Genomic DNA, 25,148 nt, shown 5'->3' with positions numbered 1-25,148 from the left:
GCCGGAGAATCAGGCCTTTTTGTGGCCAGAGAGGCTCACAAAGTGTGACAGAGGCATGGTGACGGTAGCTTGTCTGAGGGTGATTGAGGGCTCAGAGGCCGGCTCTGAACCTGGGCCTCGGGGCTGACAGGAAATGCTAGACTTGTCAGCCTGGTGCTGGGCTCCAAGAACCTTCGCCCTCCTGACATTCTTCTGACCTTACTTTCTTCTGCAGCTTCAGCTCTGTTGCAAGCTCCTTCCCAATCTCAGTACAAATGAACATTCACTTTCATGCCTACATTTACATTAAAAATTTCACATTTTTTTTTCTTAAATAGGGCCACCGAATTGCGTAAGGCTTCACACCCTGTGAGATCTGCTTCCAACAAATCCTTACAATGCACCCACCACGTGTAGGCACTGTGCTTGGTGCAGGCAGACGCGGCCCTCCTGCAGCTCACTGTCTGGTGTGGGGTTGATAGGCTCAGCTGAACTTGTTGGCCCTCACAATACATCCTGCTTTCCTGCCTCTGCCTCTGCCAGCCCGGATTCCTTTCCCCAGCTCTCCTGCCTGCGTGCGCCCCACTCGGCCACTGGACTTCTCTCCATCCTCAAGGCCCAGTACACAAATTGACCTCTCTGAGAAGCCTGCCTGACTCCCCCAGTGGGGAGCACGGCATCATCCCATGGAGCTGGTGACGCGGCTCTTTGTGCCTCTCTTAGAGCTCTGATCTGCTTAGATGTTGGGCTCTTTCTGGGTTGGTGTTCCCACTGGAGTGTGAGCTTCTAGAGAGCAAGGAATGCAGTCTTGTTTCTCTCTGTCCCCATCCCACCACCCCGCCCCGCTCATCCCACATTTATCAAGAATTCTTAGGCTGGATGAAGTCCCAGACCAAATATTGGGCATCCAGGGATGGGACAATCAGGGAGGAGCCGCCCTTGACATCAAGGAGCCCCGGTGCCAGGGCTCTCTGCAGTGGCGGTGTACACAGAATGCACCGCGAACACAGAGGATGATTCAGCAGGGGGAGGGTGGGGCAGGGTCCAGCGGGCTTCACTGGGAAGGTGGCACTTGAGGCAGAGGGAACGCTGAGCACAAAGGCATGAAAGTGGGAACTGGCAGGTGATGGGTGAGAAGTTCGGTGTGTTTGGGGGAATGGGAATGACACAGGAAGGAAGAAATGGAGGTCGCACTGGGAGCAGTTAGAGCACAGACTCTGGACCCGCATGGCCTGGGCTTGAATCCCGGCTCTGCCATCACTAACTCTGTCATTGCTCTGTGCCTCGGTCTCCCCATCTGTAAAATGAGAATAATACTAGTACCTACTTTGTAGTCTATTTATAAGGATAAAATGAGTTAATTTCTATAAAAGCTTAGGGCAGTGTTGGTACATGATAAGCCCCACTGTGAGTGTCTGATAAACAGGATGGAGCTGGAGGGGACTGCACAGGCCATGTTAGGTGGGGCTTTGAGTTTGGCCTTTATATCCAGAGGGTACCAGAGCGTTAACAAAGGGGGAGGGGTGAAGGGGAGGAGGCGGCTTGGCTTAGATCCAGCCTTGCTCCTCCCAGCCCATGAACACCCAGAGGGCCTCCTGCTGGCCCCCAGCCCTGCCCACCTCTCCCCTTCCCTGGCCTTCCGGTGCCCCCAGTAGCCCTGTGGCATCAATTGATGTATAGTGGGACTGTAGGGGCTGGGGCCACCCCTACCCCGGAACACCCGGGGAAACTTTATGGCCCGATTCATTGCCAAAGGAGGTCAAGGAGGGGCCCCAAGGAGGACCAAGGCACATGGGCAGGGCCTAGCATCCAGGCCCTGGCTGGGCTGAAAGGATGGTGGGATTGGATCCAAGTGTGTGTTCAGTGGGGAATGGATGGGGGGTGGGGGGAGAAAGTCGACTGCCAGCACTGAAGGTGAAGTTGGATATCGGACACTTGGGGCCTGATGCAGAGGGCTCGGGAGCCAGACGAGCATCCTGGCCCAGGCACCTCCCCTCTATGCCTCGGCTTCTCCGTGAGTAAAATGGAGATGAGAAACGTGGCCCCTTGAAGGTGGTGGGGACGAAGGAGAGGCAGTGCTCCGTCACCAGGCCTGAGGTAGCATGGTGCATGTGCCGACACCAAACTCAATTCCACGGCACCGAGGCAGAAAGGCCAGGAGCATCTGTGGCTGGAGAGGTGGAAGGGGGACGTGTCACATGTCTTTGTCATTGAGTTTGGCTTCTTTGCTGAGGGCAGAGGGGACCCCTGGGAGGGTCTAAGCGGTGGTAACAAGGTCAGGTTTGCTCTTCAGAGCTCAGCCTGATCACCGTCTGGAGAAGAGACAGGCACGGAGGCCAGCTGGCACCTGTTTTAAGAGTCCAGGTGATAAGGAGAGATGAGAGTCTGAACTGGGCCCTGGCCGTGGGGCAGGGGTGGGAGGTCAGGAACCTTTTGGAGTTGGGGAAGAGGCAGGCCGCTGATGGTGTCCCTGTGGGGTACGGGGGAGAGAGAGTGAGTTGGGTCCGGAGCTCAGGAGAGGGACCAGGCCCGAGGCCACGGCCTGAGACAGGCTTTGGGATGAGAGGGTCAGCGGCCCCAGGGAGGGAGTGGGAAATCCACAGGGAGAGGGGTGGGCAGGGGATGGGGCCCAGAAAGAGCCAGAGAAGGACTGGTCAGAGAAGGCGGAGAGAGGGGGGAATCAGACACTGAGCCAAGAGTGAGCAGCAAGGAGAGGTGAGCGCGGCCAGGACGGAAGCATCCTGGGGTCAGTGGCTGGGACTGAGGGTGGCCCGGGGGAGGTGGAGGCAGGAGGAGGGGTGCACTTGGAGCTGGTGTGGGTGCCCTCCCCAGGGTAGCTGCAAAGGGTGCATGCTTGGGTGGCAGCTGGAGGAGGAGGCAGAGGTAGAGGCTTTTAGAGAGGACTTAAAACCGTGAGCAAGGATGAGATAACGGGTAAGGCTAGAGAGGCAGCACCTCCACTTCAGGGGCTGGGGGGGACCCTAGTGGGGGTGGGGCAGGTGAGGAAGATCAGGCCTGGGGTCTCAGCGAAGCAGGAGGCCAGGGGAGGGCCAGGTGGGGCAGCCGAGGCAGAGGCCTGAAGCTGGGAGCCTTGCTGTGGAAAGTGAAAGGGGAGGGAAAAAGTCCGACTGAGATGGGAATCTGTGGCAGCTCCTTTCCCCTGGTGGAGGGGTTGGGGGCGGCTTCGGGGAATGCCTGTGTCAGTGATACCGGGCCCCCCTTCCCATTCTCCTGGATCCCTGCTCAGGCTCCAGTCTTGAAAGGGCGGGGAGCTTCAGGGCTTCTCGGACCCCAAAGTCTGTGGGCTTCCTCCCTCCCACCAGGCCTTGCCACCAGCAGATGGGAATTTTCGTGATCCCAGTAACGCCAAGCTTACCTTTACCAGCACCTCCTGATGCTCACGAGAGGGGGTGTCTGGGCTGGCTCCACCACCGTCAATTGCCAGGGTCTGCTACCTGCTGGACCATGAACTCCTTGTCAGATTTACTTTTGTGTCTCCAGTACAGGGTATGAGGAATACCCAACAGGCAGACGCCCAGTACCTTTCACTAAAGAAAGGCAAAGGGGATGCCTTCATCTGGCTGCCTCTGCTGCCCCCTGCTGTATGATCCTGATTGGTGCAGAATAATAATCCTAATTGGTAACACTAGAGCACTGGTTCTCAAACTTTTTGGTCTCAGGACTGTTTTTCACACCCTAAAAATTATTGAGGACCCCAAAGAACTCCTATTTATATGGCTTGTATCGGTATTTACAGTATTATAAATTTAAACTGAGACATTTAAAATATTTAAGTAATTAATTTAAAATAGTTACAACAATCTTAGTAAATGTTAACGTATCTTAATGAAAAATACCTACATTTTCCAAAACAACAAATTACAGGTGGGCTTCCCTGGTGGTGCAGTGGTTAAGAATCCGCCTGCCAATGCAGGGGATATGGGTTTGAGCCCTGGCCTGGGAAGATCCCACATGGTGCAGAGCAACTAAGCCTGTGCACCACAACTACTGAGCCCGCGCTCTAGAGCCCGCAAGCCACAACTACTGAGCCTGTGTGCCATAACTACTGAAGCCTGTGAGCCTAGAGCCTGTGCTCTGCAACAAGAGAAGCCACTGCAATGAGAAGCCCGCGCACCACAACGAAGAGTAGCCCCCGCTAACTGCAAGCAGAGAAAGCCCGCGCGCAGCAACGAAGACCCAAGCAGCCAAAATTAATTAATTAATTAATTAAGAAAAACATAAAGCATTCTTTTAAAAAAAATTAGAGGCATTTTTTTATATGTTTACAAAAAATGTTAATGGCTGGCCTAATAAATGACAGTTGGATTCTCATACCTGCTTCTGAATTCAGTCAGATGCAATATATTGTTTTGGTTAAAGTTTACAAAGAAAATACAGGCTTATACTGATATGAGTTAGAAAAGGGAGGAGTATTTTATTGGCCTTTTCAAATAATTGTGGCTATTATTTGATACTAACTTAATCTTGAAATATTTCTTGAAGTTTAGTTACTATTAAAATCTGAAACCATGGGACTTCCCTGGTGGCGCAGTGGATAAGACTCTGCGCTCCCAATGCAGGGGGCCCGGGTTCGATCCCTGGTCAGGAAACTAGATCCCACAGGCATGCCACAACTAAGAGTTCACATGCCACAACTAAGGAGCCCTGGAGCCACAATTAAGGAGCCTGCCTGCCACAACTAAGGAGCCCACGTGCTGCAACTAAGGAGTCCACCTGCCGCAAATAAGACCCAGCGCAACCAAATAAAAAAAAAAAATCTGAAACCATATCAATGAGATTTTCTTACTTAGTTACATTAAAATCCATTGGTCTCTTTTGCACTTTGTATCTTTTACCATGGATGATTTTGTAAAAGCATGCATTGGCCATTTGGGAGAAAAAGTGGTTCACCGAGTCATGCAGATCTTTCAAATATTGATAAATTTCAGTATATAATATTAAAAATCAAATTTGTTAATGTAACCACCAATCTCATCAGAAAAGTCTTTTAAGTTTTTGGAAGCTGTAAAGCTCACAGTGGTGAACACAAGTTTTCCAAAATTCTAATTTTCATTTGAAAGCTTGAGTTTTTTTTTTAATTACTTACTTAATTACTTAATTTTTTGGCTGCATTGGGTCTTCACTGCTGCACGCGGGCTTTCTCTATTTGCATTGAGCGGGGCCTACTCTTCGTTGCGATGCGCAGGCTTCTTATTGTGGTGGCTTCTCTTGCTGTGGAGCACGGGCTCTAGGTGTGCAGGCTTCAGTAGTTGTGGCACGCAGGCTCAGTAGTTGTGGCTCACGAGCTCTAGAGCGCAGGCTCAGTAGTTGTGGTGCATGGGATTAGTTGCTCCGCAGCATGTGGGATCTTCCCGGACCAGGGCTCGAATGCGTGTCCCCTGCATTGGCAGGCAGATTCTTAACCACTGCGCCACCAGGGAAGTCCCAGAAAGCTTGAGTTTTATCATTAGCAACAAATACTGTCAGTTTACCTTGAAATGGCAGACTGATTTTATTCATTTTTGAGAAAAATGTCTGCCAGATACTCAAGTCTGCATAACCATAATATCTGTCAATATTTCTTTCAAGTAAAAGTGGTGTTCCATAAAAAAAGTGGCTAGTTTAGCTCACAATTCAAATAATTGCACAAATGCTTTTCCTGGAGACAACCACTGTGCTTGAGTCTGCAGCAGAAGTGCTTTATGGTACTTACCATTTTGTCACACAGAATATTAAAAAGATGTGCATTTAAATATCAGTATAGAGTGAATTAAATGTTTTATCGCTTCATCAATGACTTTCCTTTTTTCTTTTTTCTTTTTTTTTTTGGCCGCACTGCACGGCATGCAGGATCTTAGTTCCCCGACCAGGGATCGAACCCAGGCCCTTGGCTGTGAAAGCACAGAGTCTTAACCACTGGACGGCCAGGGAATTCCCATCAATGACTTTCTTGAGTGATACTGGCAGTGATTTACTGTGAGGGCATGGTGGCAGAGGATACGATGATTTCTAGTACAGTTTGGAGCCGCTGCTCAGATTTGTCCTGAGGTGCCAGCAGTTTTACCACCATTGTTTTTGCATCATCTGTGAAATGTCAGCCCAGTGAAAAAGACAAAGGACACCTTAGTATCATTATGAAGAGAGTTTGGACCTCGAAGACCGCCACCTCCCCCAAAAGGTTCTGCTCTGGAGTGTGTATTGTGTACTAGGTATTGGTCCAAGCATTTACTCTTTAAAAAACTATTGTTTTTTTCTCTTCCTGACTTACTTCACTCTGTATGAAAGAAAAAAAAAAATGGTACTGATGAACCTAGTTGCAGGGCAGGAATAAAGAGGTAGACATAGAAAATGGACTTGAGGACATGGGGTGGGAGGGCGAAGTGAGAATAGCATCAACATATATACACTACCGAATGTAATATAGTTGGCTGGAGGGAAGCAGCTGCATAGCACGGGGAGATCAGCTCGGTGCTTTGTAACCACCTAGAGGGGTGGGATAGGGAGGGTGGGAGGGAGACACAAGAGGGAGGAGGTATGGGGATATATGTATATGTATAGCTGATTCACTTTGTTATACAGCAGAAACTAACACACCATTGTAAAGCAATTATACTCCAATAAAGATGTTAAAAAAAAAATCACACACACACAAAAATGGAGATTTAAAAAAAAAACAACAACAAAACTCTTCCATGGCTCCCCATTCCTGGGCCCCTGCTAGACCCTCTACATGAAATGCCTTTTTCCTTGGCCAACCTGGAAGACCCAGCTCCAGTTTCTCCTCCTCTAGGGAGCCTCCCTCAGACTGTGAGGTAGGTCTGCCGTCTGTGAATGGAGAGAGGGAAGGAAGAATTAAGTAGGAAAAGCCTCAGCAGGGCAGCTCTGAGAGAGTCCCACAAGCCCGGTGGAGAGCCCAGAGTACAAACTGCCTATTAGAGGAAACGGCCATTGGGCAGAAATGGCCAGGCCCTTGTTCTCCCGCTGCTCCGAGGCATTGGCTGGAGCAGCCCAGGAAGGACGTGACCTCATCCCGACCACTGCCGTAGATCCCAAATGGGCTGCAGCGGGAGGCTGTTGCTAAGAACACCCCGCCCTGCAAGCTCTCTCTTGAAGGGAGGGCTGAGCGATACACCTCCAAGGCTTGACTGATGCCTAAAGTTGGAAGGAGTTTAGAACAAGCTCTAGGCCAGCAGCTGCCACGTTTTACATATGAGGAAACTGAGACGTGGAGAGAGGATGTGATTTGCTCAAAGTCATCCAGCGGGTAAACCAATAGGCAGACCCAGGTAGTTCTCCCTCCACATCTGTGCTCTTCAATCTCACTGCTGCCTCAAAGTCAAGTTGGACTTAGCCTATAGAGGGGCGGAGATTGGCAAGGTGTGGCTTCAGACAGGGCTCAGGTGTCACCACCTCATGGAAGCGCCTCTGGGCTCCCACAGGCCCCAGGGCTTCCCTCCGTCCTCTCATTTACCAGCCGCTTCTGTGAATGTCAGCTTAGGTGTCTGCTTCCACCAGGCCACACCTGGCAGCTGGCACAGGGCCGGGTACATCGCGACACAATGGTGGTCATCATTGCCCCTGTTTTACTGCCCTCTCTGGGCAGCCCAACCCTCCTGGGCAGGGAGAGCAATTCCTTCACTTATTCATTGCTCCATCCCTTTCTTCACTCTTTAAATACATTTGTATTGAGTGTTTACTTTGTGCTCAGCATGGTTGTAACATTCTAACACAGCAGCAAACATCTCTGCCTTCATGAAATTTACTTTCCGGTAGAGGAAGGTAGACAATAAGAAAAAAAGAGAGAGAGAGAATGGTATATATTAGATAGGACACGCACTTTGGACAAAAGAAAGAACAGCATAGACAGAGGAAAGTAGGGAGTATCGGTGAGGGGGTTACCATTTTAAACCGAGTAGTCAGGGAAGGTGACATTTAAGTAAAAACCTGAAGCAGACGACAGGTGCAAAGGCCCTTAGGTGGGATGTGCCTGGTCTGTTCATGCCAGGAGGCCAACATGGCTGGAGTGGAGGGAGTGACAGGGTGGAAGGACGTAAAGGATGATGTACAAGGTCACTGAGATCAGACCACAAAGGGCCTAGAGCCCATGGTGAGGAATTTGACTTTTACTCCAATTGAAATGGAAAGGCACTGCAGACTTCTAAGTCATTTGCCTTATGAGTCAGACCAAGGGGGAGAGGGTAGAAGCAGGGAGAGCAGAATGAGGCATCAGATGAGAGGTGATGGTGGCTCAGATCAGGGCAACAGCAGGCATGGTGAAGTAATCAGATGCTGGGGTGTCCTTGGGAGGTAGAACCACAGGATTTTCTGATGAACTGAACATAGGTTGTGAGAGAAAGAAAGGAGTCAAGTATGGCCCCAAGTTTTTGGCCTGAACACCTAGAAGGATGGTGCTGCCATGATCTGCCATTGAGGAAGGTGACAGCAGGAGCAGATTTGGGAAACAGAACAGAATTTGAGTTTGGACATGCTAATTCTCAGGTGTCTCTTAGACATCCAAGTGGAGATGTCAGGCATACAGTTGGGTTTAGAAGTCTGGAGGCTAGGAGAAGTCCAGAAACTCAGGAGCTGTTGCTTGTTCCTTCTCTTCTCCTGTTGTGAGAGCCCTGGAGCTCAGTCTTTGGGCTTCTCTTCTCCAGCAGAACCATTTGCTTGTCAGGCTCATCCAATTGCAAGGCTTTAAATACCTTCTCTGTGCCTACAGCTCCCATAGATGTGATGGTTGGGGCTCTAGCCACCATCTTGGTCTTTGAAGACATAGGTCACACCCTAGGGTTGGAGGAGCCATGAGCTGGAAGGAGCCTGAACACCCGAGGACTTAACAAAGCAGAGCCTCCATACCACCCTTGAATCATCTATTTCCAGACTTTTTTGTGAGAGAGAAACAAACTCTCTTGTTGAAGCCAGAATGATTCTGTTACTTGCAGTTGAGCTTAATCCTGCAATGATACCTCCTCTTCGCTGCGTTATCTCGTGTTCATCCTGACAATGGCCCTGTCGAGTGAACGTTACCCGCCTCATTTTAGAGAAGAGGAAGGGGGGCTCAGGGATTTTCGGCAAGTGGCCAGTGCAAGGCTGAAGTGGGCTCAAGCCCTGGGCACTCCGACTCCTGGCCCTGCTCTCTCCACCAGCCCCTGGGGCCATACCGAGGCTGACCTCCCTGTGTGCACGAACGCCTTCTGGGTTTCCCAGCGTCCTTTATCCAGGGCCCAGAATCATCTAATGAGCAGGAGGCGCTGTCTTGGTGTCAGAGATGTTGCAGGGTGACAACTGCCCCGGTTTGCCCTGGACTGTCCCTCTTTTAGCACTAGGAGTCCTACATCCCTCGGTCATGGGCAAACCCGGACAGGTGGTGGCCCTAGAGCTCTGGTCCAGCCAGGACCCATTGCTGGCCCTGTGGATACCCAGACCCTGAGCCATTACAACCTACCCACTTCCAGGCATTTATTCCCTCCTCATCCCTGAGCCCTGGGAGCTTCCTGAGCTGGGGCCTTAGGTGGGGGCCCTGAGGTCTGGTGAGGGGCTGGGGCAGGGGTTAAGGCAGCAGTCCTCAACCTTTTTGGTACCAGGGACCGGTTTCATGGAAGACAATTTTTTCCAAGGAAGAGGGGAAGGTTTCAGGGTGATCGGGCATTAGATTCTCATAAGGAGCACGCAACCTAGATCCCTCACATGCGCAGTTCACAGTCGGGTTTGTGCTCCTATGAGAATCTAATGCTGCTGCTGATCTGACAGGAGGCGGGGCTCAGGCAGTAATGCGAGCGATGGGGAGAGGCTGTAAATACAGATGAAGCTTCGCTCCCTTGCCTGCCACTCACCTTCTGCTCACAGACCGGTACCGGTCCACGGCCTGGGGGTTGGGGACCCCTTGGTTAAGGGATTAAGGAGATGGGGCTCGTCCGTACTGGCAGGAAGTAACAGTCCAAATTCCATCTTGACTTGACCTTGCACTGGCCTCAGAAGTCAGCAGCCTCCATACCTGTCTTGACCTTTTATTTAATCCCCTGACTCTCTGCATATCCTGTAAACCACCCCCCTCCTGCCCACCTCCCACCAAGAAAGCACAGAGTCCCAGCCTGCTGTGTTCTGAAGCAATCAGGCTGACCCGAGGGTGCCCACCCACTCCTGTCGCCCCCCAGGCACCCATCAAGCGTGGCTGGGCCCTGACTCAGAATAGCACAAGGGGCTCTGCACTCAGAAGGACTCCTGTAAAATTCTGGCTCTCCTACCTTCTCCCCAAGTGAACTTGGCCAGTGATTTCACCTGTTGAGCCTCGGTTTGCTCATCTGTAAAACAGGGATAATAGTACCTACCACATTAGGCTGGGGCAGGGGTTAATGAGATAATGCCCCGCAAGCTTGACACAGGGCTTGGCACACGGGTAACACCCATAAAGCTCGTCATCATCGCTGTTGTTGCGTTACCACTCCTCTGTGCCAGGGAGCCTTTGTGCTGGATGCCAGGGCCCCAGTGATAAGCCAGAAGACATCCAGGGACTCCCCAGGAAAATCACAATCTGATAGGGACACAGGACACAAGACAGTTATCAAAAATAAAATAACTGTTCTAATGGAGGAGTGAACAAGGCGTGGTGGGAGCACCAGGGAGGAGGAGAGTCTCAACGCGGCCCATGAGGCACTGAGGAAGTCCGTCCTGGAGGGAGCAGAGCATGAGTGGAGCCTTGCAGAGGAGCAGATTTTTGCCAGGCAGATCCAGGCGATGAAGGTGCCTCTTGCGACTCTCTGAGTCTAGGGTTCTCTTGTCCTGTAATAAGGGTGGGGTGGGAACCAGGCTCGTGCTGCTGGCTGGCGTCTCTGCAGAGGCTCCAGAAGCTTCAGACAAGAGGGCCCCAGCACCCCTCCCCCACCCCATCCTAAATGGAGGGTCAGACCATCCTGTAGGACCAGCAGGAGGTGTGTTCCCAGACCTGTCCTGCCGGCCTCTGCCCATCACCCATCCGTGTTAAATCAGTTTTTTTAAGGGAGAATTGTCAGTCTGCTCTGCTTCCCCTCCCTCCTGTAAGTGAGGAGGACTGCCAGAGAACTGTTGGGAGAGCATGATATGTGCACCTAGAATCTGGGGGACACGGGGACCGGAACTCCTCTCACACACTGCAGAGTCTAAGAGCACGGTTTGTGTGGGGAGGCGGAATGGGGTGCGGGAGGCCAGGGCTACCCTGGGAAGGGCTCGCTGCCAGCTAGACCACACAAAGGATGCCTGACTTGCCTGTTGGCCAGATGAGGGCCTGCCTGCCTAAGGCCGTGTCCAGCTGCCTGAGGACCCCTTTGGGGGAGGTGAGGAGATCTCATGAGTTAAAGATCAACTTTGGACATCAACCATGTCCAGAGGGTCCCCAGCCAGATTACAACTGTGTCAGGCAAGGAGGGCTTTTTCTGCCCTCTCTCCCACTCTGCACTCCACCCTGAAGCGGCCGCAAGTAGTAGCCAGAGATGGTCATAGAGGGAGAGAAGGAACTTGTCGGCACGCTCTCCAGGTTTCTGGTTTCTGAGGTAAGCCCAGCCTGAAAGAAGGGTCTCATTCTAGACTGGAGAGATTTTAGAAGTTTGATATTACTTTGAACTGTATTTTTAAAAAAGAAATGTGTGGATGATTTCAAACATATATGAAATTAGAGAGATTAGTATAATGAATCTCCTATGTACCCATCCTTCAGCTTCAACATTAGTCAGGTCAGGTCAATCTTGTTCAATCTGTGTCCTCGGCCCACTCCCTCTAATGTAATTTTGAATCAAATCTGCAAGAAAGAATAAAACAACCTCCTGCTTGCCTTTGAAAAATTAAAAATAAAAAAAGTCAGCATCCTCCCCTGTTTGATTAGGGCACTAGTCTAGGGCATAAACCTGAGATCAACGTGGGCAGGACCCACTAAGTCATTCCACTGAAGGCAGGGTTTATACCTGCTTCTTGCATCATGTGTTCCCACCACTCAGAACAGTGCCGGGCACATAGTAGGTGCTTAATAAATCATTCTGGAGCCTCTCCTCCTCCTGCTCCTCTGTTGCATCCCAGACAGCAGCTCTTCTTCGGGCATCAGCTGGAGCTGATACTCAGCCCTCCATCCAAGGCTGCGGTCAGGTCCTGCTCATAGCACCCCACCCTGGGGCACATGCCAGAGGCAGGATTACTGCGCAGAACACAGGAGCTGATGAAATCAAGAGCCTAACTCAGTGCTCCAGATGGCAGATGGCTGTTATCGTAAAAGCAGTGGTAAGGAGACACCCAGAGGAAAGCTTTGAGTGGAGGGTGACAAGGGCAGACATTTTGGGGACTTCATTTCACTCTGCGGAAGGGGGTACAGAAGGGGTGAGAACGAAGCAGCAAGACAGTGAGGAGACAGGTAACGGAATCTGGGGAGAAGGGATGAAGGTTTGACTCCTTCTGGGAAGGAAGCAATGGGGGATGTGAAAGATGGGGGAGCTAGAAAACTTAGAGGCACAGCTCAGCTGCTGTGCCCTGACCCCTCCCACCTTTAAGCTCTGAGTCTTTCCTAGGACTAACTACCTGTGCAAAGTGAAAACTACCGTGCTCCATGTCCAAAAATTATTAAGAATTTCAAGATAAAAATTGCAAATATTGCACCAGATATATTTATACTAAAAAATTATTCGTTGTTCATCCGAAATTCAGCTTTAACTGGGAGTCCTGTACATTAGCTGGCAACTCTACTAGGTGCATCCTGGTGTCTCCTCCATTACCTGGGGCTTCTAGGAGAAAGACCCTCAAACTTCAGCCTGCATCAGAATCACCTGGAGGGCTTGTTAAAACAGGTTGCTGGGCTCCATCCCCAGAGTTTCTGACTCATAGGTCTGGGTGGAGTCCAAGAATTTCATTTCTAACAAGTTCCAAAGTGATGCTGTTGCTTTTGGTCCTGGGGCCACATTCTGAGAACCAAGGTTCAAGGGTCCATTACCATAGTGAAGGCCATGAATAGGACCCAGAAAAGTGCAGTGACCCAAAATGACCACCAGAGGGCAGAGGCTCCCACTAGTCAGGCCTCACGGGGAGCGCACTGTCTTGGGGCTGGGCTTACACCTCTGCTGAGCGATTGCTCTGTGCCTGACCAAGTCCAGGGGCCTGGCTGTGATGAAAACATGGGTCAGACTCAGTGCCTGCTCTTGAGAAGCTCAGGGTCTGGTTAGGGAGACACAGGTGTTAACTGGCAATTATAATTGGTGCTGAGGTGCTGGGAAGCACAGAGTAGAGTGGGTAGGGATTCCGTGGGAACCCAGAGAAGGCTGGGGGTAGTCAGGCAGGCTTCCTGGAGGAGCTTGTGGCCTGAACCATGAGTAGGAGTCACTCAGGTGGGGAGAAGAGGAGGAAGGGCATTCTGCACAAGTACAAGGGCATGCAGGCTGGGAAATGTCAGGTGTTACCAAGGACTAGCACAGAGGCAGGGGAGAGAATTGGTGGGTGAATACCTGGCAAGGCTGTTGGGGGCTTGATTGGATCCTAAAGGTCTCAGGGAGCCCCAGGAGGGTTTTAACTGATGGTGTGTTAGAATGATCCCCAGGCAACGGTGTGGAGGAGGAAAGACCAGAGGCAGGGAAGCTAGTGAGGAGGCTGGTACAGTGGTCCAGGGAAGGGGTGACCAGACAAAGCAAGAATGGCAACAGTCTCATTCATTCATTCATCCACTCATTACACACATTTATGGAACAACTTCTCTGATCTAAGCCCTGGGCTGGATGCTGGGATTTGGTGGCCTTCTCAGAGAGCTTACAATCTAACAGGAAAGGCCACCAACCAACAGCCCATGGCACAGTTAGCCAGCCAGTGATATCTGTGGTCCCTGAGGGATCAATACAAGGGATGCTAAGGAAGCCAAATGGCAGGGTCTGGGCAGAGGTGGGGGTGGGAGGCATCTCCCAGGAGAACCCCTGACCTGGGCATCCTGACCTAGCAAGCACAGATGCCTCATTCAGCCAGACCTTGGCGCCCTCCCCACTGCAGCCCAGAGCTAACAATATGGCCATTGAAGTTTGCTGCCACTGCTCGAGGTCTAGCCTTTCCTGCTCCCATCCTCCCTCAGCCACACAATCCTGGCCTTCAGCAGGGAAGAAAGAGCAGAATTATATGCAGGTACCAGGGGCTGGGGCCACTCCTCGGCCACAGTCAGTCTGGCCCCCAGATCCAGGTGGGCACCTGGGCTGGCACCTTCCTCAAACACGCAGGGCCCTCATTCTAAGCATGTGAAGGGTTGGCCAGCTAGAAGCAGGGGGAGAGAGGAGATGACCTTACGTGCCAAGAGAATGCTCTCTAAAGGCTTTCCTGGCTGCTCAGGGTTCCTGGAACACACCGCATTCATCTACAGGGGTGAGATTGGCCCCATGGATGAAGTGAATTAAAATCAAATTAACTAGAGCACTACTCTCTAGAAGGGTGGCCTTTTGCTATTCTGAGAACATGCTTAGTTTTTTCTAGCCTTGGGGCCCTTGCATATATAGTTCCCTCTGTTTGGGTTGCTCTCCTCCACTCTAAAGTTTTCAGGGGGTTGGCTTCGTTGGTAGGCAGAAGAGTGGCTCCCAAAGACATCCAGGTCCTAATCCCTGCGTATGTTAACTTACATGGTAAAGGGGACTTTGCAGATGTGATTAAATATTTATTTATTTATTTATTTGGCTGTGCCGGGTCTTAGTCGCAGCACATGGGATCTTCATTGCCGTGTGCGGGATCTTTAGCTGTGGTGTGTGGGATCTTTTTTTTCTCTTTTTTTTTTTTAGTTGAGGCGTGAGGGATCTTTAGTTGCGGCATGTGAACTCTTAGTCATGGCATGTGGGATCTAGTTACCCGACCAGGGATCGAACCTGGGCCCCCTGCATTGGGAGTGAGGAGTCTTAGCCACTGGACCACCAGGGAAGTCTCCTACAGATGTGATTAAATTATGGATCTTGAGATAGAGAGATTACCTGGTGGCCCTATGTAACAACAAGGTTCCTTATATGAGGGAGGAGGGGAGGGGGGTCAGAGAAAGAGATGTGATGACAGAAGCAGAGGTCAGAGAGAGGGGCAGCTGTGAAGATGCTACACTGCTGGCTTTGAGGATGGAGGAAGGGGTCATGAGTCAAAAAGTGCAGGCAGCCCCCCTAGAACCTGGAAAGGGCAAGGAAACAGACTTGCCCCAGAGCTTCCAGAAGGAACGCAGCCCTGCTGACCCATTCTAGTCTTCTGACATCCAGAACTATAAGAGGATAAACTTTTATTGTTTTAAGCCACTAAGTTTATGGTAATTTGTTGCAGCAGCAATAGGAAAACAGTACAGCCTCTCATCATTCAGTTCTCAGGTTATACCCCCTGTAAGGTACTCATCCCCCCACCTCCAACCACCGGCTTTTGTTTCTTCGTAGCGCTTACCATTACCTGGAATTATCAGATCTGTTTCTTAGTGTATAGCCTGTCTCCTCCAGATGCATGTGAGGCTCCTTGAGAGCGAAGGCCCTGTTTGTTCCCTCCTGTGTTCTTTGCACCCAGAATAGCGCCTGGTACGTAGTGAGTCCTTGATGAATGTTGGTTGCATAAAACAAGGAATAAATAAAATAAATAAAGGGCTTAGTATGATCTCTCCCTCCTGTGCGCACTGAAGGCAAGGGAAGGGAGAAGCTGTGGCTGGCTGGGGGAGCCTCCCAGGCTGTGAGAGGGCAGAAGGGGTCTTCGGAGCTTGGAGGTCGGAAGGAGAGATACATGGAGGGTGGAGGAGCCGACCTCTGCATGCCTGTGGGAGCTACAGCGGCACCTAACACAGAACTGGTGCACAGACTTCCTAGCGTACAGGCCTCTCCGGTTTCAAACTCAGCACCTTTTATTTTTCTTTTGTCTCTCAACCTGGAAGACAGGCTGTTGAAAGGAACCATTGTTCTCACTTTGCAGATGGGGCACTGAGGCACTCAGTGACTTGAGAGTGGGAAGATATCCAGGTGCATCTCTGGCAAGGGCTCATGGGATCTGGGAAGTGCCTGAGGCTGCCCTGTCCCCCGAGCCTTCCCCAGGCCCCGCAGGCTTCCAGCTGCTGGACAGCCCTTCTGTCCGTCTGCCTGGGATGCCCTTCCACACCTCGCCTTCTCTCAGGGCTGGGACTAGGGTGAGGAGAGTGAGACATTCACCCTGGGTGCAAATTACAAGGGGCACCCCAAACCTCAGTAATCAAAAGAAATAACCTTTCCATGCAATATTTTTTAAAAATCAAAGTTAATGCCAAAAAAATCCATGATGAACAAAATATCAAAATTTTAAATAAACACTTTTTTTTCTCATTTGGCTCAGGCTCCAACATGGCTTGACACAGTACTATTTTATTGTTCTTGTCCAGGACTGGCTACGTGATGTGTGAGGCCCCTCCTTCAAAAATTATTCCAAATTTCAAGATGGCAACAGCAGAACATGCAACCAAGTGTGGCACCCTGTCAGACTGCACAGGCTGCATGCCCAGGAAGTTGGCCCTCATCCTGTCTTTACTTAAAATGTTGATATTTTGTTCATCATCTATTTTTTTAGCATTGATTTTCATTTTTGAAAATATTGCATGAAAATATAACTTATCTTTATTACTGTGGGTTTTGGTGTTCCCATTGATTGTGCACCTGAGGAGGCCACCTCCCTTTTCTCACGCTCCCCAAGCCTTCTCTGCTTGAGGTGAGCTCCTTCTCCACCCCAGGCAGCCTCCTCCAGGAAGTCTTCCCTGCTCCCATCCCTGCATGGGCTCTGGCAGCCCTCTGCCTTCTCCCCTCTGTCACAGCCTTGAGCACCCTGTGTGAGCTCCGTTGCTTAAGGACAGGGAGTGGATCTGGTTTGTTTCTGTGTTCCCAGGACAGGGCCTGGCTCAAAACAGTTGCTCAGGAAAAGTTGGTTTCGAGTGAAAATGAGTGGCCTGCCAGCGTCTGGAATTCTATGTCAACATGATGCCTTTGTCAAGTCCTTCTGTCTCGAGAAGGACCTTGGTAAAACCCCCTGGAAATGCCCAGTGGTGGCAGAGCCAGCTCTGTGGGCACTGGGCCTGCTTGTCCCCCACACCCCTCCCCCAGGACACTGTGGGAGACCCAGTCCCACTCCAGGTGGCAGGACAGACCTCCAGCAGGACGCGGGGACGGGCCAGTGCTGTGGGTGTGGATGAAGGCAGAGACGGCCCCCTGTCAGGACTTTGGTATCAAGGCAGCCTCATCTCTGTGCTGTGCTGCCCCCGCCTGTGGCCTGTCACTGACCCATCGCTCACTGTACAAGCCACACTGAGCTGCTGGGTGGCTCCTAGCCTCAGGGACTCACAGTCTTGCTCCAACAACTGGGCTTCCTGTCTTGTTCCTGGGACCAGGCTTGTCTAGATCTGCAGCTGAGACCCTTTCTGACACTCAGCCGCACTCCTGCCGGTCTTCCAGGGCTGGGTCCCTGTGTCAGGAGCTTGAGGGAGTGCCCGCAGGTCTCTGAGCTTCAGCCTACACTGATCCCTTGAGATCGCCCCCTTTAGATCCTGGGACTCTGTCAGACCTGGCCACCACTTGTCCAGATCCCCCTTCTTTGTGGCCCTGACACTGGGGCCTGGGCAGGGTTAACAAAGAAGAGACTTGTAGGCAGTGCCCAAGATTTGGACAACTCTGAGTCCTGGGCATCAGTGATGCTAGCGTGAGACTCCCCAGTTGGCTGCAGCGGACAGAACCCCGGACCCCAAGCAGGGAAACCTGGCTTCAAATCCAGGCTCTATCATTCCTGGGCTTTTTGAGGCTCAGTTTCTTGATCTGCAAATTGGGAATTAAAATGCCTGCCTCACAGCAGGGATATGGGAGTTAACAGAGAATGAAAGCGCTTCCTGTACAAAGCGGGCATCAATAAATGCTCCCTTTCTCCTGTGTCTACTTTGGGTGCCCAGACTGGTCAGCTGTGCCCCTGGTAACCCCCTTCCCCCTCCAGCTCCCAAGCCTTGAGTTCTTTTTCACAGCTCTCTGTCCTAGCGAAAGAGATGGGGAAACTGAGGCTCAGAGGGATCAGGGACTTGCCCAAAGTCACATACAGAGTCAGAGGCTGAGCACAGGCTGGTACCCAGGACCTGACGCTCACCCTGGGCTCTGCAGGTACCAGGCTGCTCCGCTCCCATCTCCCCATCTGGCCTTGAGAATGCTGAGCCTGAGGAGGACAGCTGCGCAGCAGCATCCACTGGGGCCCCTCCCCCTCCTCACACACATGCACAGAGCAGAGGGCTCTGGGTGCTTCCATGAAAGGCGTGTTTCCCTCCTGAGTCAGAGCACACCCAGAGCAGACAGCTCCAGCCTGCCCTAAGAGCCGGTCCCCCCTCCCCACTGGAACCTCTGGGCAGCGGCCAGCACAGCTGCATCCCCTCAGCAGGGCCTGCAACGATAGGCCCACGTTGCATCAGCTCGGCCTGTCCCTGCGCCGGCTCCTGCCCGCCAGCCAATGGGGCCTGGCCGAGTGTACAGATCCTGGCTCTGACCCACCCCACCAGCCACGGAATCACCACGCGGCAGCCTGGTCCTCCCTCGGCATTCTCAGCGAGGGAGGAGGGGACAGAGGGCATTGTGGCTCCATCGCATCCAGCATGGCCTTCCTCCCTCTGCCCGCCCACCCCACTAGCGGAACGGCCAGCTCCTCCTTGATTCTCCCTCCTGGAGGTGGCAGACGATATTCCCCCCTCCGCCTGGCATGGGCCTGTTTCTCCCCAGCCTCTGTTCTTCTCAGCCTCTGTGCCTGCTCTCACCCACATCGACCATCCCATGGCATCCATTACTCTCCTGTGCCACAGTCCCAAATCCCAGCCTGGCCTCTCCTGAGTGCCAGACTCACGGATGCTACAGCCTCTTGGATGCCTCCTATCTACAGACAACGGAGCTCACTGCCTTCCCCCTAGAGTCTCCATCTCAGAGAGGGGACCGTTTGCCACCTGTTTACCCAGGCCAGACCCCCGAGAGTTCTCCTTCCTCCTTCTCCCTGGCCCTCCAAGCCCCAGTCCACTGCTGGACCCTCTTAGCCCCATGGCCCCTGCACCCCTGCTGGGTCCAGGCACCAGCATCCTGCTTTGGGTTCTTGTGACATTCTCCTCTCTGGCCTCCCTCTGTCACTCTCCACTCAGCAGACACAGAACTCCTTTAAAAACTCCAACGAGACCTTGTCATTTCCCTCCTAAACTGCCTTCAGGAGGGGCTCCCAAGTTCCTGCTAGACCAAGACTGGCCTGGCCATCTTCTGCAGCTCTGCCCACACATGCTCCTGCCCCCTCACATGGTGACCTTTGGCAGGACTCTTCTGTCCCCGCTGGCTGCTGCCCATGAAATCCTGCCACAATCAAGCTCATTTTAGCCTGAGGCCATGGGGGTGGAAAATGCCGGGCCTGGCCAGACGGGCTCCAGCTCCAGCCTCCCAGGCTCCCCAGAGTTGCAGTGAGGGGCCCCGAGCCCCAGGCCCCATCACGGCCCGTGCTTCCCCAGCACCTACTCAGACATGGCCTTCAGGCCTGGCTTGATCTCCCACTGGATGTTGCTTTTCTATTTACTCTATTGATTGTCAAAAACTTATTATAAAAGTAATATATGCTATTGAAAAAATTCAGAGAAGCAGAGAGTTGAAAATAGAGATAATGTGTATGTTCATCTCCAAAGATAGTACTAAACCATTTAAGAGTATTTCCTTCTGGCCTTTTTCTATGAATATTATGCATATCTCTCTATATTTTTGAATACTCATTCATTGAGGAAAAAAAGCTCGAAATAGTAGAAATGGTTTAAAAATTAGGTTGGAGGGACTTCCCTGGTGGTGCAATGGTTGAGAATCCTCCTGCCAATGCAGGGGACACGGGTTCGATCCCTGGTCCGGGAAGATCCCACATGCCACGGGGCAACTAAGCCCGTGCACCACAACTACTGAAACCCGCGCACCTAGAGCCCGTGCTCCGCAACAAGAGAAGCCACCGCAATGAGAAGCCCGCGCACCGCAACGAAGAGTAGATCCCGCTTGCTGCAACTAAAGAAAGCCTGCATGCAGCAGTGAAGACCCAATGCAGACATAAATAAATAAATAAATAAATTTATTAAAAAAAAAAAAAATTAGGTGGAAATCACCTAGTAACAAGAATTGACTTTTTGGTGAAATGTAAACATCCTTCCACACATCTGTGCCTCTGCACATGGAATTTTCGTAAACATGCTGTTTTATAAACGGCTGAATTTTTTATCCACCAATCCATTAAGCTCTCCGAGGATTAAAATGGCTTCCACCTTTATGGTGGCTGCCAATAGTCCTTGCCTTACTGACACTGTCTCTAATTTTTGGCTCTTACAAATGAGGCTATAATGAACATCCTTGTACGTGTATCTATGCTCATATTTTAATTTTTTAAATTTTTTTAACATCTTTATTGGAGTATAATTGCTTTAGAATGTTGTGTTAGTTTCTGCTTTATAACAAAGTGAATCAGCTATACATACATATATATCCCCATATCTCCTCCCTCTTGCGTCTCCCTCCCTCCCACCCTCCCTATCCCACCCCTCTAGGTGGTCACAAAGCACCGAGCTGATCTCCCTGTGCTATGCGGCTGCTTCCCACTAGCTATCTATTTTACATTTGGTAGTATATATAAGTCCATGTCACTCTCTCACTTTGTCCCTGCTTACCCTTCTCCCTCCCCATGTCCTCAAGTCCATTCTCTACGTCTGCGTCTTTATTCCTGTCCTGTCCCTAGTTTCTTCAGAACCATTAAAAAAAATTTTTTTTAAAGAACAAATAATTTAAAAATTTAAAAATGTGTGAATAGGTAATGCATTCATATAGCCTCCAAATTCACAAGGGATGAAAGATAAGTCTCACTCCTCCCCCTCTCCCTCTCACATCCAGTCCTTCCCCTGCCAGCAAGGAATGTTACCAGTTTCTACCCACCTGCTGGGACAATCTGTGCAGATCTAAGCAACACCCTCCTTCACTTCAGCTCTGAGATCGAGTCAATATCAAGACATAAAGAACTTCCTTGCTTTTTGTTTTTCCCAACTTCCTGGTATTCCCACCCCCCTACTGATGGACAGTTAGGTTGTTTCCAAGTTTTGCAATTACAAACAATGTTGCCGGGAAATATTCAGTACAATCTTTAAAGCTCCCAGTGCAAACTGCCTTCTAGAAAGGGTGTGTCCATTTCTTCTCTTGCCAACAGTGGGGACGAAACTAAACTTTCCCGTTTAAAATGAAATCCCTCAGATCCTTCCAGATCCTCCTCATTTCTCCGCGTCACAGATGAGGAAACGGAGGCCCAGAGAGGTGCAGTGACTTTCCAAGGTCACTCGCTGAATGGTGGCACCCAGCCTTCCTGACTCCCGGGCTGGATTCTCTTCGCTTTGCCAGGATGCCACCCTTGGCCTGTGCCTCTTCTGAAAGGCCCCACTCCAGCCCTTTGCTACCCTCCTGTGTATGTGCAAGGCCAGGTGTGAGTGGAACTGACAGGATGGTGATCAGAGCAGGAATGGTCATAAGTGGCTTCTTAAGGTTAGGAAGGATGTGACCAGGTGATGAAGAGGTGGGCAGCGTGCAGCAGAGATCCTAATGTCATGCAGAGTTCGCAAAGTGCTCTCCAATCCATTGTTTCATCTGTGCTTCTCATCATCCTCCAGATCATCATTCCTATTTGACAGAGGTGGGGAGCTGGACCAGCTAAAACACAGCAGAGCTGGGCCAGGATCCCAGGTCTCTTGACCCCCATGCCAGGGCTTCTTGAATCCCATAACACTGGGGTGGCTGCACTGGGCTGAAGCGGATTAGGGCTGGGAGTGGGGTGGTCAGAGCTCAGGGGCCCTTTTCTGAGTGTCAGAGATCAGCCCTGCGGCTGATCTGGGCATCAGTATTATTACAGCTGTCAGCGTCACCTGGGGGAGAAAAGAAGAGCTGGGTGCTGGGTAAGGGGGTGGGTAGAGAGGCAACAGGGGAAGGGAAAAGGCAAGGTGGTACTTAAAAGCTGTCTGACCACCCCAAGGGCTCTCCAGGCAGCTGGAGCTATTTCCATGAGTTGCCAAAGGAGGCCTGGGAGAGGGAGACTGGCAGAAGGAAGGGAGCTCCCAGTCCCAAAGCTGAGCTTTCTTAAGAGCATCCTCCCTTGCTGTGGCCCTAAGAAAGCAGAGAGTCTCTGCCCAGGAGCACCGAGGACCTGCACTTGCAAACTGGCTTGCTGCAAAGGGCCACCAAGGAGCTTGGACTTTCTCGAGGGGCTGTTGGGAGCCACAGAAGGGTTTTGAGCTGGTGCAATGGACTGAGCCCTGGGCTGGGGTCAGGAGCCCTGTCCCTGTGTTCTGCACCTGGCTCACTCCCCACACATGGTAGATGCTCAAGAAATGTCTGCAGGTTTTGGGGGTGAAGGCAGGGGAGAATGTCAACCGGCAGGGAGCGGGGTGGCAAGGAGAAGTCACACCCTCTCATTTCACAACTGGAAATTGAAGGCCAGAGAGGGGAAGTGACTTCCCCAAGGCTTCACAGCTACTAAGGGGTGAAGAGAGTGGAATCCTGACTGCGGGCTGTCCTCCCCGCCTCCCCTTGAGCCTGAGCCTGTGTACAGGTACCTATTAGGCATGTGTGCCACATGTGGTGCATTTGTATTGCTAGAGAGTTATGCAGACATGTGTATATGTGGATTGCATGAAGGGGCCGCAGTGGGTGGGTGGACACGTGTGTCTGCAGTGTCATGTGTCAGTGGACGTGTGTCTCTGGGGTGTCCTGTCAGGGTGTCATGCGTGTGGGTGAAGGCCCTGGAGTTGCCTCAGCACCAGGAGGATGGTAGGAGGGTGGGGCTTGCTCTGGGAGGAGGAGGGAGGAGTCATGCGTCCGCTCACCCCTCACCAGCCTCCCACCCTCCAACGTGGCAGCTCACAGGACAGCCCTTTGGGTCAGAAGGCCTAAACTCCACGAGAGAGAATCAGAGATTGCAGAAGTTGCGTTTCCCTGACTCATGCTCGGGGCTGCGAGCACATTCTTGGCTCCTGGACAGCATCTCAAAGAAGAACTGCCAGTGGCAGCCCTGGTTTCCCAGGGAGAGGGCCCACCATGGGCTGGCTATCCAAGCCTTTCTTGGCCACAGTTTTATCCTCTGTTAAAAGAAGAAAGGGATGACACTTCCTTCCAATTAACGTCCAATAATTAAAAGTGAGATATTATTTAGGGTGCCTGGCCACAGCAAAGGGCCCCATGAATGTCACTTCCTTGTCCTCTCCCTGTCCCAACTCCCCATCTTCCACAGACAAACAGTTCAAATCCCAGTTCTGACTGCAATTTGCTGTAAGGTCTTGAACTTAGCCTCCCTGAACCTCAGTTTCCTTGTGTTTAAAATGGAGACATTCTTACTTAACCTGAGAGTATTAAATATAATAATATGAACGTGCTGGGCACTTAACACGTTAGTTTTTGTCCTAGGATTCTGTAGGGTGAGGACTGCCTGAATCTAGCCACTGGGGCTAGAGAGCTGTTTCTGCAATATCTGGCAGAACTGGGCCTGCCTACCTGGAAGGCCCAGTTAGAAGATGGTGTGGGAGAAAGAGGGCTGGGGCCCAGGGCATGGGCTCTGGCCCAGCTCCACCTCTGACTTGCTGTGTGACCTTGGGTAAGTTCCTGCCCCTCTCTGGGCCTCAGTTTTCCTCTCTGTATGGTGTGATGCAGTTGGATTCCACGGTTTTCTATTTCCTGCTGCCCACACCTCTTGGGACCTGGGATTCCCAGCTGAGCCCCTGTCGGGGGTGGGGGTGGGCAGGAACCGCTCCTGCTGGGAGCAGAGGCACTGGACGAACCCAGACCTGAAATGCTGGAGAGTTTCTCTGCATTTCAGACTCTTTCCTCCCTCCAAAAAGAGTGCTTTTTCCAGAAAGTGCAGCCTGGGAGTGTGGGGGAAGGGCTGCAGTCAGCAGGGCCTGGGCTGGGCTCAGAGCTAAGAATAATGTGGCAAAGGCTCTCGAAACTTTTTTTTTGCTGATCTTGGAAATTTAAAGGAGCCGTTGCCTTTCTTTCTTCAGGGAGGTTGCAGGGAGGCTGTGCTTGGAGTCCAGTAGACTCAGGCAGACATTTCCCATCACTCACTCACTGGCCACGCTCACCATGTGCCTTTTCTGGGCATGCCGTGTGCTGGGTACTGGGGACTCAGAGTGAGAAGAAATCTCTGCCCATCCAAAATCTCCAATGACATTCAGTGACCATACAGGGTGATGACACAGAGATAACACAGCACAATGCCATAGAGGAGGCTTCTGACCCAGTCTGAGCTACAGTATCGGTCTAGTGAGGCTGGTAGAGGGTCTCCAGATCCACCCCCCTCCCTAGGCCTCAGCTTCCCTATCGGTATATGGTGGGCATTGGTCCTTTCTACTCTGACCTAGGATTCTGGGTTTATCTAACAGCGTGAGCCTCAGTTTACCCTTCCCCCTCAGGGCCGTCACTGAGAGTCGTAGCACTCAGCTTTCCCCTAAACTTCTGGTGAGGCTTCAGAGAGCTAAAAGATGAAAGGGTGTGGAGGAAAGGAAATCTCTGCAGGATTTTGACATCTGGACCTGCTGGAAATCAAGGCAAACCTCTCCTTCATTACACCAGCTTTGATGGACCCTTAGCTGACTGGCCAATTACCACCTGAGGGCCAAGCTGGGGGTGGGGTAGAGGGTGGAGTTGGGCCTGGGACCCAGGCGATTTTCTCAGTTTCCTTGAATAGCAAGGACTTATTCTTAAAAGCAATACACAGATGAGGCAGAGGGAAGTACATGAAAACCTGGACAGCTGCACCAAAGAGATGGACACCACCCTGAGGCTAAGAGATTTTGTCAACGATCAGACCTGTCCTAAGAAAAGGATACTGGGCTGCCTCCAAGGGAGGTGAGCTCCCTGTTCTTGGAAGAACCTGGGTGCTTGCCTTTTTGGGGTACTGCAGAGAGGACTTCCGCCAGGGGCTACAGACAGGATTCCATGACCTCTGAGATGCCTTGCAGCCCAGAGTCCTCAATACTTTTATTCTAAGATTCTTTGACTCTGAGAGTTAACATTCTAAGATTCCTTGGATGAATTCAAAGATTTCATGGGGATATCATATTCTGTGATGACTACCTTAAGGTTCAAGTGGTCTCTGATTCTTTGACCCTGATTCGAAGAGTCTGAAGCTCTTGGGATCTAAGATTTCCCACAATCCTTGTA

The 25,148-nt window shown here is 51.4% G+C and overlaps 1 long non-coding RNA gene across 1 annotated transcript; it reads right to left on the bottom strand.

Annotated features, from left to right (window-relative positions):
* Positions 1–10,573: 10,573 nt before the first annotated feature.
* Positions 10,574–20,939, bottom strand: LOC133099552 (uncharacterized). The gene is made up of 4 exons (XR_009702354.1): positions 20,886–20,939; positions 15,376–15,511; positions 11,661–11,752; positions 10,574–10,761 (listed from the first exon to the last, which is right to left on the bottom strand). It is a non-coding gene; the product is annotated as an uncharacterized LOC133099552 (long non-coding RNA).
* Between the last annotated feature and the right edge of the window lie 4,209 nt (positions 20,940–25,148).

The sequence above is a fragment of the Eubalaena glacialis genome, chromosome 10, assembly GCF_028564815.1.
Source record: "Eubalaena glacialis isolate mEubGla1 chromosome 10, mEubGla1.1.hap2.+ XY, whole genome shotgun sequence".
Classification (NCBI taxonomy): Eukaryota; Metazoa; Chordata; class Mammalia; order Artiodactyla; family Balaenidae; genus Eubalaena; species Eubalaena glacialis.
Note: the sequence above shows the minus strand (reverse complement) of the source record. Positions and strands in the feature narration are given on the sequence as shown.